This window comes from Sorex fumeus, unplaced genomic scaffold, assembly GCF_029834395.1.
Source record: "Sorex fumeus unplaced genomic scaffold, SorFum_2.1 ptg000063l, whole genome shotgun sequence".
NCBI lineage: Eukaryota > Metazoa > Chordata > Mammalia > Eulipotyphla > Soricidae > Sorex > Sorex fumeus.
Window position 1 is genome coordinate 53,641,474 of NW_026606120.1, and position 15,514 is coordinate 53,656,987.

The window sequence follows — 15,514 nt, forward strand, 5'->3', positions numbered from 1 at the left end:
ACAGAGACACAGTTCCCTGCTTTCTGGTTCCAGCTTCTGCCAACCGTGCAATGGTTTTGGGGATAGATATTGTCTTTTCTATAAACTCTGACCCTTCGCTACCCAACAGAAAGATCCAGTTGCCATCTCCCCAAGCCAGTGGGTTTAGACAAGTGCCTTGCCTCTCTGGGTCTCAATTTTTCTTGCTCTAAAATGGGTTTGAGGATTTCAATACTCTAAACAAAGGTTCCCAAATTTATTTGACCTACTGCTCTTTTCAAAAAACCGACCAACCAAACAAACAAAACTGTGCCTCCCTGGAAATCTACCTTCTTTAAGTAGACTGACAGAAAGTGCCCCCAGTGGTACTCACAGCTACTAGACCCCCTCCATCATTTCAGAACCCCCTAAGCAGGTAAAGACTCCTTTTGCCCAGGCTCTGCAGGTATCAGAAGAGCAAGTGGCCCCCTACTCCCTCCTAGGTGCCTCTTACACGAAGCCCATTGGTCCACCTACTTTCTGTGCCCGCCCTCCAGAGCTGGTGGGGAGATGCCTTGCTCTGGGGCCACCACCCCGTGGTGGCATTCCCCGAGGTAAGGTTGAGCAGGAGAGGCTCGGCTGGCGCCAGCTGACTGAAAGCAGCCTCTCCAAGCTGTTTGCCGAGCTCGGCAACATATTTGCAAACAACCCAGAATACACATATTAGGAAGCTAACAAGTTGCCTGGCATTGAAAATATATTACACACAGTGTCACATACACTTAATAGGCACCCACAATAATCCTTTTTCCCCCACCGCCACAGCCGCTTTTGCTCGCTATTTTTGAAGACTGCATCTCCCATGCTATCAGCATCAGCGGGGGTGCGGGGGGGGGAGGGTGATTAAATTCACATAACACAGAGCCCACCAGCGGCATCCCAAGTGTGATTGCGAGGGCCAAGGGCGCCCCCTGCAGGACTGACCTTGGCCAATGAGAATGGCCATGGCGCTCTGCCTCTCTCTCTTCCTCTGGCAAATGCCACAAGAGCCTTGGCTTTCTTCACCCTGAAGCATTACTTCATCCACGCGGAGAACTTTTTGTTTCTTGGCAAGTCCACTCCCGAGAGTGTGTCCTGGCCCGATCCTGAGGCCTGAAGGGTTGGATCTCTCCAATCCAGAGATAAGGCAAAGCTGCAGGTCAGGCCTTGTCCGCTTGCTTTCCTGAGCCTCAGACCTGCCTCAGCTGCCCGAGCGGTAGAAGACAGCGGTTGACCGGAGCGTTCAAGGCTGCTAAGGGTTCCTTGCAATTGTGGACGGGCAGTATCCATATTCCCCGGCTCCTCTGTGCACACCACTCTCCCCTCTCATTGTGGGGGTCCTGTTACAGCCCACACCAAGCAAGTCCTTCGCGAGTGAAGAAGATCAAGGGGCACAGAGGACCAGGACTTAGCCAAGGAGATGCTGCCTGGCAGAAGAGCTCTGCATTCTGAAGACTGGATCTCACCACATCCCAACTCTGGAGCTCAAAATGGTGGGGAAAACACTCAGACCTTCTCACCTTGGTCGCTTCATTGAAGATGGGTGGAGGATGGATGAGCTACCCCTCGTGCTGTTTGGAGACTGGACTTATTTAAAGGCACCACAACACCACAGCTGGCATGCATGGATGTGGCAGTGTTGGTGGTGGCTTAATAAAATGGGGATCAAGGGAGGTAGGCAAGAGTGTTTCCACCTCTCTACTGAACGCACATCGGTCATCAGTGCTCAGGGAAATGCCCAGCCTAGATCAGGTCAACCCTAACCTCAGCACAGGCATTATGGATCTGTTGCCTTTTACTAATAGAAAAGAATTTCAGGAGGTGGTGAAATGGTGACGGGAGATAGTTTTTTTTACTAAAGTTGATTTAGAAAGATGTGAGGGGGGAGAGAGAGAGAGAGGTATGTGTTCAAGAGAGAATGGGGGCTTGAAGAACAAAGCCTCAAATGGCCTTTGGAAGGAGCCTTTATACAGTTCTTCCAAATGGATTTTTCTGGAGTTTTGCATACATAAAAATTTAGCTGTGCATTGCTACAGCAAAGTCTTGCACTGTTGATGGTCTCATAGTCTGTCCTTGGCTCTGTGGATGGTCTCTTCATTATCTCAGATTCTTCTGTAGCTTCTCTTTTTCTGAGTGGTCTACCATTCTGTGGGTGGAGCTTGGATTTCTTCATCTGATGCTGAGTTTCTCTCCTCCACAGAGCTCAAGATTTGTACATGTCAAAGATGTGGTCTTCATGCCTTTGGGCTACATCAGGGCAAGGAAATCTCTGTTTATGTTTTATTATTTTTTAAGAGTGCATTTCCAGGTTCCCCTTACCTATCTGCCTGCAAAAATGGAGCTGAAGACTGGGGATAATTCTCCTCAAAGTCCTTGTGAGGCTCTCCAAGATGAGGTCTCAAGTGAGCTCTTACAAGAAGAGGTGTTTCTCAGGTGGAATCAGGGCCATGAGGCCAGGAAACAAAGTCACAGAGGCATGGTAATGAAGACCAGGGGCACAGTGAGGAGGCAGGAAATGCTGGTTGTCAATGATTTTGAAGAGAACAAGGCAGAGAATGCTGGAAATAAGGTCACAATCTGGAAAGCAGTTGAAGACCATGGGAGAATTTATTGCTGTTGTTATTGTTGTTGTTGTTGTTTGGGAACACACCTAGCAATGCTTAGGATTTACTCCTTGCTCAGCTCAGGGATCTCTTTTGGCAGTGTTTGAGGGACCATATAGGGTGCTGAGGGTCAAACCAGGTTTGGCTGCTTGCATCTCAAAACATACCTCACTCATATCCTACAGGGCCTTTGCACATGTGATCCAGAAACCCTACAGTTGGGACTCACACTTCTTTGTTTCACTTCTCAAGGTTTAGTTCCCCTTCTTCTGGTTTCTAGTAGGAAGCTTGCCATGGAGCAGGGCAAGATTAGGTCAGGAAAAGGTACGATATGACACTGGGAGGTGGGGAATGGTCACTCTGGAGGAGGACTGAGTACTGAAAGGAGATATAAAGTGTCTGCAGTATAGGCAGGCTGGATGGTGGGAGGCAATTTGGGGATATTAGTGGAGAGAAGTGGACACTGGTGAAGGGATGGGTATTGGAACATTGTACAACTGAAAATCATGACTAACTTTGTGATTTTGTTAATTGGTGATTCCATTTTTTAAAAAATAGCTCCCATTTTCAAAGACACCTTTCAGTACCAAAGTACTGCCTCTTAGACAGATATAGAATGATGGCATTCATTTGTTTTATACATAGCACAGCGGTAGGGCGTTCGCCTTACAAGCGGCCAACATGGCCAACCCGAGTTCGATTCCTCCGCCCCTCTCGGAGAGCCCGGCAAGCTACCGAGAGTATTCAATATGCCAGACACAGTAACAACAAAGTCTCCAATGGAGACGTTACTGGGCCCGCTCGAGCAAATCGACGATCAACGGGAGGGCCTTACTTATACATACATATGTGTATATATAATATATAATATATATATATATATATATATATAAAGCCAGCATTTCCTGCCTCCTCGCTGTCCCCCTGGTCTTCGTTACCATGCCTCTGTGACTTTGTTTTCTGGCCTCATGGCCCTGATTCCACCTGAGAAACACCTCTTCTTATATATATAAGGCCAAGGACTAATATCCATGCCCAGGGAAAACAGGGGTCAGGAGGTCCAGTCGGTGGTTGGAATCAAACACAAGTGTGTGGGGTGAAGGATAGATAAGATAGAGAAGGGACCAGTATGACCATTATAGCTGAAAATTATCACACTGGACAAGAACTGTGTGTTCTGTGTGTTAAAAGTAGGTAAAGGTAGAATACACATGATAACTTTTCAGCATCTATTGTAAACCACAATGCTCAAAAGGGCGGGGGGGGGGGGGGAGAGAGAGAGAGAGAGAGAGAGAGAGAAGGAAAAGCGCCTGCCACAGAAACAGGATGGGGGTGGAGTGGGGGATGATGGAAGGGAACTTGAGGACACTGGTGCTGGGAAATGTAAACTGGTGGAGAGACGGATGTTGAAACAGTATATGACTGAAACCTAACCAGGAACCGCTTTGTAAGGGTCTATCTCTCAGTGATTCAATACAAAAAAAATTAACTTAAACAAACAAAATAGTACTGTCTCTCTTCCCTGCCCCACTTTTTCTCCATCCCAAGGCCACTGATCCTAACCTCTGGCTCTCTCACCCGAAGCCAGCCCAGCACAGTGCAATGTGAGCTCCTTAATAGCAGGGCTGTTTCTCCTGTTTTACTCTACACTGGTGCCTCAATGCATGCCAGACCCATTGCAGGGACCTGATGCTCGGTTGAATGGATCCTGGAATGGTGTTGAAGATGAGCGCTACATGGTTCCTGTTGAAATCAGCCACCAGGAGAGATTTGGTGGCGCCAAGAGTTGACTGCCAGGCAAGGGAAGTGCAACAGCTAGAAAATGAAGCCAGGCTGAGCCAACACAGTCTCCCAGATGCCAGAACTTCCAGGGAGAAAGGGAGCCGAGGGGAGAAGCATGGCTGAAATCTAGGAGGAAAGATGTCCATGTCCAGAAGATACAGGAAGAATTAGAAATCGCTGGGGCAGAAAAAAGTACATGAAAAAAATGCTCTTCATCACTCATCATCAGGGAGATGCGGATCAAAACAGCAATGAGATATCATCTCACACCACAGAGACTGGCCCACATCCAAAAGAACAAAAGCTATCAGTGTTGGCATGGGTGTGGGAAGAAAAGACTCTTCTTCATTGTTGGTGGGAATGCAGACTGGTTCAGCCTTTTTTTAAAAACAATATGGGCGTTTCTCAAAAAAAAAAAAAAACAGAAATTGAGCTTCCATTTGACCCAGCCATACCACTTCTGGGAATATACCCTGGGAGGTACAAAAACACACAGCAGAAACACCACCTGCACTCCTATGTTTCTTGTAGCACTATTCACAGTATCCAGAATCTGGAAATAACATGCGTGCCCAAGAACAGAGGAATGAATAAAGAAACGATGGCACATCTACACAATGGAATGCTATGCAACTGTCTGGAAAAATGAAGTCATGAAGTTTGCCTATAAATGGATGGACATGGAGAGTATCATGTTGAGTGAAACGAGTCAGAAAGAAAGGGATGGATATAGAATGACTGCATTCATTTGTGGTATATAAAAATATATAGTAGAAGAATAATATCCATGGCCAGAGAAAACAGGGGTTAGGAGGACTTGTCAATGGTTGGAACAAACCACTTGCATGTGTGGGGCTGAGGGTAGGCAAGACAAAGAAGAGGCCATTATGACAATAATAGCTGGGAATGATCACACTGGACAATATCTGAGGGTTAAAAGTAGATAAGGGATATTCTTGATAACCTTTCAGTATCACCATTGCAAACCACAATGCACAAAAGGATCCAGAGAAAGAGAGAGACACAGAGAGAGAGAAAGTGTGAGAGAGAGATGGAGATAGAAGAAAGCACCTACCATAGAGGTAGGCAGGGGGAGGGAGGTGGAGGGTGGTGGGAGGGAACCTGTGGTCACTGATGCTGGGAAACATACACTGGTAGAGGGATGGGTGTTGGAATACTGTATGACTGAAATCCAATCATAAACAGCTTTGTCATGGTATATCTCACAGTGATTCAATTAAAAAGTTTTAAAAAAAAGTCACTGAGCCAGAAAAATAGTACAGCAGGTAAGGCACTAACCTTGCACACAGCTGACCCAGATTTGATTCCTGGCACCCTACATGGTCCTCCGAGCCCCACCAGAAGTGATCCTTGAGCACAGAGCCAGGAGTAAACCCTGAGCACTACCAGGTGTGGCCCCCAAACAAAATACAAAACAAAACACAGAAATAGGAATTGCTGAGCAAATGAAGCAGATGACTGTCCTCTCTATCCCAGTACTAGAGGAGAAGCAAATGCAATGCTTGCAGGGCTGTCCCTCACCTGCCGACACTATTTGACTGGACCTTGCTTATCTCTTTAAATCTTTCTATGCCTCCATTTCTTCACCTGAAAAAGTGGTGAGTGTGAACATTCCTGCCTCGCACATTGGCCGGAGAGGTGGTGAGCAGAGTGCCTGGTATGCGGAGGCTCTCAGGAAACAGCAGCTCCTTGTCTTAGCCCAGAAAAGGCATTGAGTGGAGGGTCAGGGGGCTGGGAGGGACCCCAAGGGGTAGAGTGCATGCCAAGCACATGAGAAGCCAAAAGTCAGTACCCTCTGGCCTGCTTGGCATCATTAGGAATAGCCTTGATGGCCCCAGCACTGGGACCCTGGAATACCTTTTGGGTAGCCCTCATCATTTAAAAAAAAAATTCCATACTATTTCTATGACATCAGCTAACACTGCAGTATCTTTTTTCTTGAATCTCGCTGTGGAATGGAATTGATGGCTCAGCCTCTGCTCTGTATTTCCTGTACAGCAACCGCAGGGAGGAGGCCAGTTGCCTCCTTCCTCACGGCAGTTCAAGCCACCTCCTGAATGATGAGGGCCCGGTCCCAGTGCCAGCCTGGCCAGGAGGGTCCTGGCCCCTGGAGAAGGGCGTGAGCCTAGCAGAGCACATGCTCTGCTACCAAGGACCCTATAATGCTAAGACTACACCCCAGATCTTTGGAGCCAGGGAGGAGGAGTGGGGAGTGTTGGCCTGGGTCTCTGGTTTCACCTCCCCTCTCAGCCTCTGCTCCAGCCGTGCCCCCCCCCTTGGGCAAGTACACCAAATCTCACAATCAAGCTTCATGACCACCTCGTGAAGGTGAGTCCAGGCTCCCACTGGACCCGTGGAGAAAGTGAGACTCAAGCGGTAAAGCAATTTGCCTGGGATTACACAGTTTATCAATCCAGGTCCCAGCAGGAAGCTGATGATCAAAGGAGACTAAAATAACCCGAGGAAAGTTTAATAAAAAGACTATTTGTGAAGTCCTGGGCAAAGGATCAGAAAACCACAAGGGGTATGGAAGGACCTGGGGGCAGGTAACTGGAGATGCCTTTACCTGCAAGAGACTATCCCAGAATTCAAGGTGGGAAAGCGCTCTGTGGAGAGGGTCTCCTGCCACGGCCTGTGACCTTTCATGAACAGGCAGGTAAGAAGATGAAGAAATAAATACCGATCCTTGCTCTTCCTTTCCCCTCATCTCTTCCTGGTGGTCTCTTTGGGATCAACACACACATCTTGCTGGTGGTCTCTTTGGGAGCAACACACACATCTTGCTGATGGTCTCTTTGGGATCAACACACGCAGAATACAGGGGGCAGAGGACCCACAGATGCCTTTCAAATACACCAACCTTCCTTGAACACACCAAGACAGAGTAGATCCGCAGGTGGGACAGAGTTATGGAGCATATCCTGCTAATCCTGAGATAGCAGAGTGAGAATCTGAATCCAAGTTATCAAATCCACCCCATTCTAGTGCCATTTACTTTAGATCCTCATTGAATGCTCACTAGAAGGTTGGTGGATGAAAGGTGGGTGGGTGGGTAGGTGAATAGGGCTTGAGAGTATGGGTAGGGGCTGCAGAATGAATGGAGGGAAAGAGGGATGGATAGATAGATGAGTCAGCGGATGGATGGATGGGTATGTGCAGATAGCTGGATAGAGGAAAGCATGAATGGATGGATGGAAGATTGGATGGAAGATGGATGATTGGATGATTGGTTGGACAAATGGATGGATGATGGACAGATGGGTAGATGAATGGATGAATAGATGATAACCCCTGAAACTTTCATTCATTCATGTGACTTTGACTAATTGCCGCATGAATAGAAATATAAATCTTGCTAGAAGGTTTATTTCTAAGCCATAAATGGGTTCTAGGAAAAAAAGAAACAAAGCCCTCTTTCCCGTTTCTAAGTCTCTGTAGGAGTTGATTGTCTCACTTTGGCCTCTGGCTCATTTTTCCCGCGGCTGCCGCTGTTGCTGCTAAAGCTGTTCCTCTCTCCAAGGCTTTGAGCCTTGAGTTGGGCTGGGCTGACTGCAAGCAAAGCCAGAGAAGGCAGAGGTCTGAGGGAGCTGTTGACCCCCGCTCGCCCCTTGCAGCCTCCCTCCCCCCCAAGGCTGGAGTGCAAAGATGACTTAGCAAGCTTCTCTGTGCATCTGAGGGAGCTGTGGGGGTGGACGGAGGAGGGAAGTGGGAAGGCAGGATGTTCGCTATAATTATTTTCATTGATTTGTCTACTTGGATCCCAAGTGCTGTGAAACCGTTGTGACATTTAATAAAAATAATTCAAGGTAAAAATACCTCTTCCTCCTGGCTCCCTCCTCCCCCTTCATCAACATCACCTCAGCTTCCAGCTCCCCTTTCAGACTCCAGATGCTGACTTCCCATCTGTGAGATTGGGCAGCTTGGGTCAGCTCAGGAAGAGGCCAGTGTGTGGGGGGAATGGGCCCAGATCCGAAGAGCAAAGGTGGGGCCCTGGACTCTATGCCCTTGAGATGAGGACACCGATGTGGAGGGTCTGAACTCGAATTCAACCATGCAGGTCTGGACTTTGCCGGGACAAAGGAGCATGCTTATTCCCAGGTCTGGCAGATCTGGTCCTGTCTGATGAGTTCATTTCTGGTCACTAGCATTTGCCCATGGAAAGAAATTCTACCCAACCACACCAACCCTCTGATACTGTTTTTCGTTGTTTTCCAAGCCACTGGCGGTCTTTTCCTCCTTTCTGCCCTAAATTTGCTGTGAAGCAATATTCAGCCCATTATACAGAGAGGGTAAATTGAGGGTCTGAATTGTTATGCATGACTACCTTGTCTTGGGGCTGAAACACAGCAGTAGGGTGTTTGCCTTGCACACAGCCAGCCTGGCCAAGCCGGGTTTGATTCCTCCACCCCTCTTGGAGAGCCCAGCAAGCTACCCATGATGTATTCAATATGCCAAACACAGTAACAAGTCTCAAAATGGAGATGTTACTGGGCCTGCTCGAGCAAATCAATGAACAACGGGAGGACAGTGACAGTGACATCGACTACCTTGTCTTGGCCACCAACTTTATTTCTGATCACTTGATCACTTGACATCTCGTTACTCATCGATTTGCTCGAGTGGGCGCCAGTAATGTCTTCATTCATCCTGGTCACATGATAGTGTAGCCCAGTGGTGTCTGCTCACTCCAGGAACACGAAAAGCCTCAAACCGATTGTTCAGGGTCTTGACAAAGAAGTCTGACCATCTCATAGGTGGGCAGCCATGCCATCTTTTGATGTCTGTGGAATCCAGTTGGTAATGGCTCTGGTCCAGCGGTCATCTCCAAATCGCATTACGTGTCCAGCCCATCTGATTTTCGACACCTTGGCAAATGAGACAGTGTCCCTGATTCTTGATTGTCGATGGAGGTCGGAATTCCGAGTATCAGAAATTCATTCTTTCTGATACCTGATATAAATGGATCTTGGATCCTGACTGTTTCTCCTGCTAGGGATGTTGAGGAAACTGAGACTCAGAGAGGGAATGTTGCTGTCTAGAGACTCATGGCAGGAAAGAGATGAGGTCGGAGCTCAACATGGGTCAGTGCAAGGCTGCTGCCCACAGCTCTCTCCATGGGCTCTCACTGCCTTTCCCTATGTAGTCCAAGGCTTGTCCTAACCCTAGGCTTCCTGCCTTCCAGGTAAGTGCTTGGGGAGCCACACCCTGGCTGAAGAGAAGGGAGAAAGAAGGGAGGGAAGAGCATTCCGAGAACCTCCTCATTTGGTAAGTTTTCCAACTGCTGTGGGAGCCATTCCTGGCTGGCAGGGGGAGATGTCATCAGGGTGACCTCCTGTGTTTCACGGATTCATTAAAGCCCATGTTCTGGGGTAAATGATTGCTTTCCCCCAGTCCTGCTGAAAAGAAAATCGATCGCCTCCTTGTAGATTTAAAACGGGACAGTTGGCAATTAGAAAACACTTCCCCAGGCAGGCGCTGGGGAGAGGTCTCATTCCAACTCCCATTCCCTCTGCCCAGGGCACTGAGGCTGGACTTGGGGCGTGCAACAAGCTATCGAAGTCCTGGGCCGAGCTCCATGGGGTCCCCTTGGTCCTAGAGTCCCCCTCTCTGTGTCTACATTTCATCGGGGCCTCCTTTCTCCCCGCTACCCCCAGCCCTACCCCCACCCTTCCACCCTGTCCCTGCCCTTGTCAGCTAATGGATTTTTTTTTCTCTGTACTGAGAGATTTACTAAACAACTGAACTAGGACGCATTAAGTCTGTGGGTTTGGAGGTTTGTTTTAGAGCAATTCTCGCCCGGAGAACTGGCTGCTGAAATTAAGATGCATTCTTTCTCAGCAAATATTGATTTCAACTAGAAGCAAATCCAAGAAGCTCACTGCTTGCTGGACTTAAGTGCTGGGAGCCGCCGTTTACACTCTGGAAGGGGTCACTTAGGTGCACCCCACCTGAGACCCAGGAGATGATGGGGAAGGAGAAGATTCAGAGCTAAGCAGAAACTGAAAACTCACCCCAAAACTAGACCAAGGTGAACTTCCCTTGGGTCCTTAGTCATGATCCTCTATTGAGCTGATGATCCTATACATCCTATAGAGACTGTTTACAGACCCTGTGTTCAACCCCATTCCAGGAAGAACTGGTAAAGCTTCAGTGGCAAGTTTCTGGCTTCTGGCTTCCCACCCAGGCTGGGTCCCAGAGCTTGCTTCCTCCAGGAACCTTGGCCGAACTCAGTCCAGATTGCCTCTCTTCTTCCCAAGTCAACAAAGGGGTGTGGAGGGGTATGTTCAGCCCAGGAGGGCACACACTCTCTTCCACATCTTCTTCATCCCCTTGCACTGCTTCTGTTTGTCTCCTGATCTCTCTACATCTCTATCTTTAACACCACACACAGCACCTAGAAAACAGAAATCAACTGGACTAATTTCTTAATCACATTCTGGAACCTGTCGATTGTGGTATTTGGGTACCGGCTTTTCCTCTTGAGGTCTTGGTTTGACAAGGTTTGACAAGGCAGAAAAATAGGATTGATCGTAAAGGATGTTCACAGCTTCTGAGAACAAATTGGAGCAGCTGTGACTGAACTCTAGATCACCTCCCCACCCCTCCCCAGCCTCCACCCCCCACCCTGCCAACCAACTTCCTCAACACTTGGCAAAGGTTCTTGATGGGTCACCCATTAAAAAAAGACCCAGTCCTAGGATCCTCAGGGAAGGCAGCACAATTCTCAGGATATATGACAAATAGACATAAATAAAAGAAGCAACCTTCTTGAGAGAGGGGGTATTGAGACACTTCCCTAAAGAAGACCTAGGGGAGGTGGGATTGGAATAATAGTACAGAGGGTAGGGCATTTATCTTGCATGTGGCCAACCCATGTTCAATTCTCAGCATCCCATATGGTCCTCCCAAGCACTGCCAGGAGTAATTCCTGAGTGCAGAACCAAGAGTAACCTCTGAGCATCGCCAAGTGTGACCCAAAAACAAAAGAAAAGAAAAGGAAAGGAAAGGAAAGGAAAGGAAAGGAAAGGAAAGGAAAGGAAAGGAAAGGAAAGAAAGAAAAGGAAAGAAAGGAAAGGAAAGAAAAGAAAAGGAAAGGAAAGGAAAGGAAAGGAAAGGAAAGGAAAGGAAAGGAAAGAAAGAAAAGGAAAGAAAAGGAAAGGAAAGGAAAGGAAAGAAAAGAAAAGAAAAGAAAAGAAAAGAAAAGAAAAGAAAAGAAAAGAAAAGAAAAGAAAAGAAAAGAGTATCTAGGGAAGGAAGATCAGCCTGAGAGATGTTCTGCATTCTGAATCATATGCCACAGTGCACAGCTAACAGATAAATATGAAGCAGGCCTTGTAATTGAGAGTATGAGGTGCTGGTGAGGATTAGAACTCCCACACATGGCTTGGAAGGAAGAAGGATGTACAGCCACTCTGGGAAACAATTGGTAGTTCCTTATACAGTTCAACAATAGGGTCTGGAAACACCTTCTCAGAGTTGGGATTGACAAGCTCCCACCCACACCCCCATAATTCTCAAAGATCCGGAACACATGCCCATGCCCCACCACTTCCATGTAAGCTCATCTACTGGCCTTGTTCCAGAAATTCATAAATTAATTTCAAAAGAGATCACCTAGCTGCAAAAATTTCTCAGACACTGATTTCTACCTGAGACCTCCAGGGTGCTCTCAGAGAAGGCTGGGCCAGTTCCTACCCCAAAAAACCCAGACAGCCACTACCACACTCCAAAGCTGCTGCCATATATGTGGCCCGAACTGTCCAATTAAATTCTCTGAATTTTCTGGAGTGTACGGCCACAGTTGTAGCCATGCAACTGCTCCAAAATCTGAAACACTTAATCCCAGTAGGAACACATCAGATTGGATGGGAATGTAAAGCAGAAGCGAAAATGATCTCTACTAACAAAAAACACTAACAAAGAAGGCTTAATTTGCAGTAACTTAATTTGCTTAGTACACGATCATACAAGGACTTAATGGCCCCCCGGGTGAGATGCAACAATTTTCACAAATGTTCCCCTATGGAAATAATTTTTGATCAACCTGTTAGCCATTTAATGATAACAATATAAAATAAATTATTATGGGCCTAATACAGGGGAAGGTTTGAATGATGGTTGGGAAAATTGAGACAATGGTGAACGGAGGTGACAGTGCTGGGGGCATTGGAGTTGGAATATTGAATGCCTGTAACAAATCATCACAAGCAACTTTGTAAACCATGGTGTTTAAATAAAGTGGGGAAGAAAAAAGTAGCTGAAGATAGGGACTGGAAAGATAGTACAGCAGGAAGGGAACTTGCCTGGCATGAGATCACCCAGGCTTTAATCCTGGCATCCCATATAGTTCCAAAGCCCCACCAATAGTGATCCCTGAAAGTAGAGCCAGGAGTAAGCCTTAAGTGTAGCCAGGTGTAATCCCAAAACAACAACAAAATAAAATAAAGTTCAACACACTTACCACACCAGCCAGTCATCTCACTTTAAGGTTTTACCCAAGAAAGCCTACGGGTCTAGGAGTGGGTCTTATTTTATGGGTGCCCCATCAGGAAACTTTGCCAAGTGTTGAGAAGTTTGATTGGGAGTGGAGTATGGATGTTATCGAAAGCTCAGTCCTATATGTCAGCTGGCCAAGTATGGCCTGCAGTTGTCCTGGGCCTCTGAACACTGTTTGGGTGCCCCCCCCAACACACACACACACACACACACACACACACACACACAAAAGAAAGGCATGTGTTCACACACAGCCTGACATTTAATGCACAAAGCAGCTTTATTATTAATTGTAAAAATCTGGGAATGACTAAATGTTCTTCAGAGTCTCAGTGGAAAAGCAAACTATGGACAACACACTGCAAGAAAGCAGACAAGGATCATCCAAGAATGCCAAATGCTGCTTAAGGACAGATGTCTGGCTAGAAAGGCTGTGTTGTAGATGTCCACTGATAGGACCTTCTGAAAAGGGTCTAAATCTAGCAAGGTAGAGAATAGATCCAAAATGACAAGGAGAGGTTCTGGGGGAGAGGTTGGTGACAGAAGAGTAGCACCAAGATTTCACTGCCTCTCTGTGTCACAATTGTGGAGGAAATGAATGTGTGACGCTATGCATTTGTCTAAATCCACAGGATGATATGCTAGGAAGAGCACACTTCGCTTAAATCTACACACAAACACATTTTGCAAAACAAATGCTCAAGAAAGTTGTTGACTTGGCCATATGGACATAGCTCTGTTCAGATGGCAGCCCCAGATCTATCCAGTCATAGCACCCTGCTACAGCACCCTCTCCCCTACCCCATCATGCATCTTGTGGGTCTAGCAGGGCCATGGAAACTTTTTCAGGGGGAGTAAAGAAACATTCAAGGTTCTGGATCATTGATTGTCCTCTTCTCTTCAAGGACTTTCATGGCCCCTCCCCACAGATTTGTGTGGTTAGACTGAAGCAGGAGAATCTGGGGGGCTGAGGGCTGGGGTGAGGACAGCCTGGGCAGACTTGAGGCAACCCTGGATCAGCTTTGAAGGGAGCTGTGTGCCTGGTGGCAGAGGTATTTTCCTTCTACTTTTCCTAGCTTGAATTCCAGGATAGAAAGGCAGGCAGGGAGCCAGGGGAGCAGCTGCAGTAAGTGTAGAAAGAAAAACGAATCTCCATAAACTCCCCTTGCCACAGAGGAGGATAGGGGTTAGGGGTCCTCAGCTGTAGTTCCTGATTGTCAGCCCCATCAGTCAATAGCATCTTTACTTACTTGCCCCATGATCTGGGACAAATAACTGTTGGTTTCTGCTTAAGTGGCTTAGAGAAACCAAAGATATAGTGAAGGAGTTTAAGCACTTGTTTTGCAGGTGGCCAATTCCCAGATCTCCATGCTTTGCCTTATATCACTGAGAATGATGCCCAGTGGTGTACCCCCAAGTGCCACCAGGTAGAGCTCAACCTGAAGCCCCCAAAAAGGTGGATTATAGTTTTGCTTTAACTTCTTCATCTTAAGAATTTTAAACTAGTGCTTACTTCATCAGCACATATACTGTAATTGCAATGATACAGAGATTAGCATGGGCCTGCACAAGGATGGCATGCAAATTTGTGACATGTTCCATATTTTTCTGGGTGAACATGGAGACTATTATGCTGAGTGAAATGAGTCAGAAGGACAGGGGCAGATATGAAATGATTGCACTCATTTGTGGGATATTAAAGGGAAAAAACATAATATTATACTAATACCCAAGGACAGTAGGAACAAAGGCCAGGAGGATTGGTCTATGGTCGGAAGCCGGCCTCAAGTGCTGGGGGAAAAGGCAGGTGGGATAGAGAAGGGACCACTATGACAAAGGTAGTTAGAAATGATCCCTCTGGATAAGAACTGTGTGCTGAAAACAGGTAAAGGAACAAACATGATAACCTCTCAGTATCTGTATTGCAAACACCAAAAGAAGAGACAGAGACAGAGACAGAGACAGAGACAGAGATAGAAAGACAGAGAGAAGGAAAGTGCCTGCCATAGAGACAGCTGGTAGGGGGTGGCAGGAGGGAAGGTGGGGACATTGGTGGCGAGAAACGTGTACTGGTGGAGGGGTGAGTGTTGAAATATTGTATGACTGAAACCCGGCCATGAACAGCTTTGTAACTATATATCTCAAAGTGATTCAATTAAAAAATAACAATAAAATTAAATTAAAAAAAAGAAATTGCAGGCAAGTAGAATATTATGTTGGATTTAATTCCTCCATTCAGGACCACCAAATGAAAAAAAAAAGAAACTAATTGTGGCTACATCAGAAGATCACAGTGATTTTGTATTTGTTTCAGGACCATATCCAGGCTCTGTGCTAAGAGAGCACTCCTGGTTCTGTGCTCAGGGATCACTCCTTCCTGTCTTCAGGGGACCATAGGGGACATGCAGGACAGGGGACCGAACCAGGGTTAGCTGCATGCAAGCAAGTGTGTTATCTGGCTGTACTATCTCTCTGACCCCAATGGAGATTATGAAGTGAGTTAATATTTGTTCATTCACTCAACAAATATTGGTGTCTCCTTCATTAGGTCCCTGTTGCTGCTTTATGTGCTATGGACACAGGTGAAAATTCCTATTTTTCCTGGGGATGACTTG

The 15,514-nt window shown here is 46.9% G+C and overlaps 1 non-coding gene across 1 annotated transcript; it reads left to right on the forward strand.

The window, feature by feature from the left end:
• Positions 1–14,404: 14,404 nt before the first annotated feature.
• Positions 14,405–14,507, forward strand: LOC130036283 (U6 spliceosomal RNA). The gene has a single exon (XR_008794334.1). It is a non-coding gene; the product is annotated as a U6 spliceosomal RNA (small nuclear RNA).
• The last annotated feature ends 1,007 nt before the right edge of the window (positions 14,508–15,514 follow it).